Source organism: Mesoplodon densirostris, chromosome 6, assembly GCF_025265405.1.
Source record: "Mesoplodon densirostris isolate mMesDen1 chromosome 6, mMesDen1 primary haplotype, whole genome shotgun sequence".
NCBI lineage: Eukaryota > Metazoa > Chordata > Mammalia > Artiodactyla > Ziphiidae > Mesoplodon > Mesoplodon densirostris.
In genome coordinates, this window is record NC_082666.1 from 88,402,595 (window position 1) to 88,406,789 (window position 4,195).

Consider the following 4,195-nt stretch of genomic DNA (forward strand, 5'->3'; position numbering starts at 1 on the left):
AGCTTTTGCATCTTAAAGGCCCTGAAGCTGTTCTCTTAGGTAGGGTCGAATTCACATGGACAGAGTTTTCTCCAATTTTATGTAGTTTTCTCAACAGCAGCTTGAGGAACATTAATATAGCCAAACGGCTTTTTCCATCTCTATGTTGGTTAGGGCTCAGAGGTGAGAACACACTATCAAAAAGCACCTTCTAACCCCGAGCATTCAGAGAGCAGGATACCACCTAACAGCACCCTCTTTAACAGAGGAAACTTTTCATTTAGACTTTAATAAATTATTGCCTATTTATAATTTGGTTTACCATAATGTGATTCTTTTTTAAAAAATCACTTTAGGCAGTGTGCTCAGCTGTCCTGCAGACCTGTCTTTTGCTTCAACAGTGTTTGGAATGAACAGACCCAGGGACGTTCCTTGCCCCAGCTTCTGACCACCCTCCAAACTTTTTTCCAGTCACAACCTTTGGAATCAGCCACTCAGCCGTCCTCGGCCTCCAGGACCAGCCAACACCATTTTTTGCTATTAGCTCCTTACTACCAATCAACCATGAGCTCCCAGATTCGTCAGAATTATTCTACCGAGGTGGAGGCCGCCGTCCACCGCCTGTTCAACATGCATCTGCGGGGGGGGGGCCACTTACCTCTCTCTGGGCTCCTATTTCGAACCCGACGATGTGGCTCTGCACGGCGTGGGCCACTTTCTTCAGGAATTGGCCGAGGAAAAGCCCGAGGGCGCCCAGCGTCTCTTGAAAATGCAAAACCAGTGCTGGAGCCACGCCCTTTTCCAAGACGTGCGGAAGCCTTCTCAAGATGAGTGGGGTGAAACCCAGGACGCTATGGAAACCGCCATTCTCAGGGAGAAGAACCTGAACCACGCACTATCGGATCTGCACGCCCTGGGTTCTGACTGCGCAGACTCCTACCTCTACGACTTCCGGGAGAGCCGCTTCCTAGAGGAGCAGGTGAAACTCATCAAGCAGATGGGCGACCACCTGACCAACCTCCGCAGGCTGGCTGGTCTGCAGGCTGGGCTGGGCGAGTATCTCTTTGAAAGGCTCACCCTCGAGCACGAACAGGAGTCTCTGAAGTCCAGCGGCCTCTGAGGAGCCCCTCTGCTGTCAGAGCTTTTCCTGAAGCCTCGCTCTGCAGCCACTAGGCAGCTTTTTAACCGCCCTGGAGCTCTCTCCCAAGCCTTGGACCAAATGGAAACAATAAAGCTTTTTGCAGCAAAAAAAAAAAAAAAAAAAAAAAAAAAATCACAAGTTCTATCTCTTCTAGAGAACATACTAATCACCAACCATCCCCCCAACAAAAAAATAAAATTACGCACATACCAAACATTAGTATATAGAATGCCTTTTAAAAATCCACTAATGTTCTTAAGAGAATTAAAGATTTAGCCCACTGTGGACAAGCCCTATTTTATATTTTTTTCATTTTACACATCACATAGTGTGTCAAAAACTAAAAGTGAAAAAACACTATTGAAGAATGCAAAACTGTGTATCTTGCTTTGTACACTTATTTCTCCCCCAGTTTCAAAAGATCAAGATATATCAAGCATTAGAACAAGATTCTCATAGGTGAGGATATTATTGAAGATACAGCATTACAGAGTAGAGAGAATAAAGAGGTAGAACCAGGGCTTCCCTGGTGGCGCAGTGGTTGAGAGTCCGCCTGCCGATGCAGGGGACATGGGTTCGTGCCCCTGTCTGGGAAGATTCCACATGCTGTGGAGCAGCTAGGCCCGTGAAGCATGGCCACTGAGCCTGCGCGTCCGGAGCCTGTGCTCTCCGCAATGGGAGAGGCCACAACAGTGAGAGGCCCGCGTACCACCAAAAAAAAAAAAAAAAAAAGAGGTAGAACCAGAGGTTCAGCCTGCCCTCAAATTCAGGGTCCCTTTGACAAGCTGTTCCATCGTCACATCTTTAAAACAGGATTGATGATATCAAAAGTGTAAGGTCATTTTTAGAGTTAAAGAAGTTAATGTAATGTGCTTGGCATATGCAGATACTCAATAAACAGTAGGTATCACAGCTGTCATTTTAGAGATACTTCATTTTTTGAGCATTTCCCTTCCCTTCTCCAAAACAACCCTATATCCCTTCAGTTAAATGAAGTTTAACAAAATATCTTCCTAACCCACAGCATCTACAGATAGCTTAGGGGAGTGTCTATATTCTTAACTTTTCCAGAAGGACACTAGTGTCTTTTGCATGGAAAAAGGGTGGGTTAAAAAGAAAGAACCAATCAGTTGAGCTTCTGTTTTAATGAGAGAACTGGAGAGAAACCAGACTTCACCTTGACCAGGACATGGAGGTCAAGACTAAAAAGTGCATTTTTTATTTTTTTTTTTTTGCGGTACGCGGGCCTCTCACTCTTGTGGCCTCTCCCATTGCAGAGCACAGGCTCCGGATGCGCAGGCTCAGCGGCCATGGCTCATGAGCCCAGCCGCTCCGCGGCATGTGGGATCTTCCCGGACCGGGGCACGAACCCGTGTCCCCTGCATTGGCAGGCGGACTCTCAACCACTGCGCCACCATGGAAACCCTAAAAAGTGCATTCTTAAAGTGGAATTATCACAAAGTTCAGAGGTTGGTTTAGCTCCACTTCCTAATTCTATTTGTATTTGTTCTGTGGTGGCTTTCAAACTTTTAATATGTGTTTTCAGCAAATGCTCTTTTTAATCAAAATCTCAGAGGTAACATACAGCTTGGTGACTGTAGTTGATAATGCTGCATTGTACATTTGAAAGTTGCTAAGAGAGTAGATCTTAAAAGTTCTCATCACAAGAAAACAATTATTTGTAACTTTCTGTGGTGATGGATTAACTAGACTTAATGTGGTGATCATTTCACAATATACACATGTATCAAATCATTGTGTGGTACACCTGAAACTAATATAATGTTATATGTAAATTGTATCTCCATAAAAAAGTCTTCATGCCACCAAACAGAAGAGGACCTTAGTATGGCTTTAACTCAAACAGCCTCTCCCCTCACTGTGTTACTGAAGGCTTGAAGGGCGTGGGCAGGGGAAAGGGGAAGGAGAGGAAACAGCCAACACTAATTTGCATTTAACAACATACTTTCCTCTTTTATTTGCCTCCCACTTTTTCCTTTTTGCTTCTTACTGAAGTAAATATACGAGTAGGTCTTTCAGCAGAAAGAATAATCAATGAATAATAAACTCTATAAACAATAAACGGAACAATAAACTCTCAGTCTTTGTATATCTACATTTGTCTACATTTTACACTCTTTCCTGACCAATATTTTAGCTGGGAATGGAATCCCAGCTTGCTTCCCCATAGGACTTTGCAAAAATTATTTAATTGATATCTGGCATCTACTTTTTGCTGTGAGAAGCCTGTCATCAGTAAAATTTTCTACCTAGAAAAGAATAAGAACCTCACTTCTTTTTTCTGGTAGTTTTTAGATTTTCTAGGTATGGATTTGTTTTTCAAATCTTGCTTGCAACTTAGTGTTGCTTGCTTGCTATATTTGAGGAATCATGTCTTTCTTCAATTCTGAAAAAAAAAATTTCGGCCATAATCTCTTAGAATATTAACTCTGCCCCATTCTCTCTAATCTCTCTTAGAACTCTTATTAGATAAATGTTGGAGCTTTTAATTCTTTCCTCCATGCCTCTTAATTTCTCTTCTATTTTCCCATCTTTTTATCTCTCTGAACTGCATTCTGGGTGATTCTGTTAGAGTTTTACAATTCAGAAAAGTCTTTTCTTGAGAGATCTAATTACTGATTAACCTATTGAGTTTTACTTTATGCTGAATATAAGCATTATACAAAAAACTATAGTTTTAACCTAATTCCCTGACTATACCAAAGAGATGAAAATGCATATTCTTATGCAAATGTTCTTTTTGTGGTAGATGTTTCTGGAGATGTTCCTGATTCATATTCTGTATAAATAGAATCTTGCCATTTCAATCCTATCATAGTGACATATTGGACACTTGTGATAAAATGAAGCCAGGAAACATTTCTAATATACACGGAGACATATATTTTTCCAGTTAATTATCTATCCCATTTTAAAGCATGCTTATTTTTAAAGTGTCAAAATGTACTAATCCATACTGCAATTGTTTGGAAAACTTCATGAACAAGTATATTTCAGCAAGAAAAGACATTTGATGCCAGCCAAATTCTCTTTTTCTGTCACTATAAATGGCTT

At 41.4% G+C, this 4,195-nt stretch overlaps 1 pseudogene; it reads left to right on the forward strand.

The window, feature by feature from the left end:
* The first annotated feature begins 513 nt into the window (after positions 1-513).
* LOC132491656 (ferritin light chain-like) lies at positions 514-1,099 on the forward strand (annotated as a pseudogene).
* Positions 1,100-4,195: the final 3,096 nt, after the last annotated feature.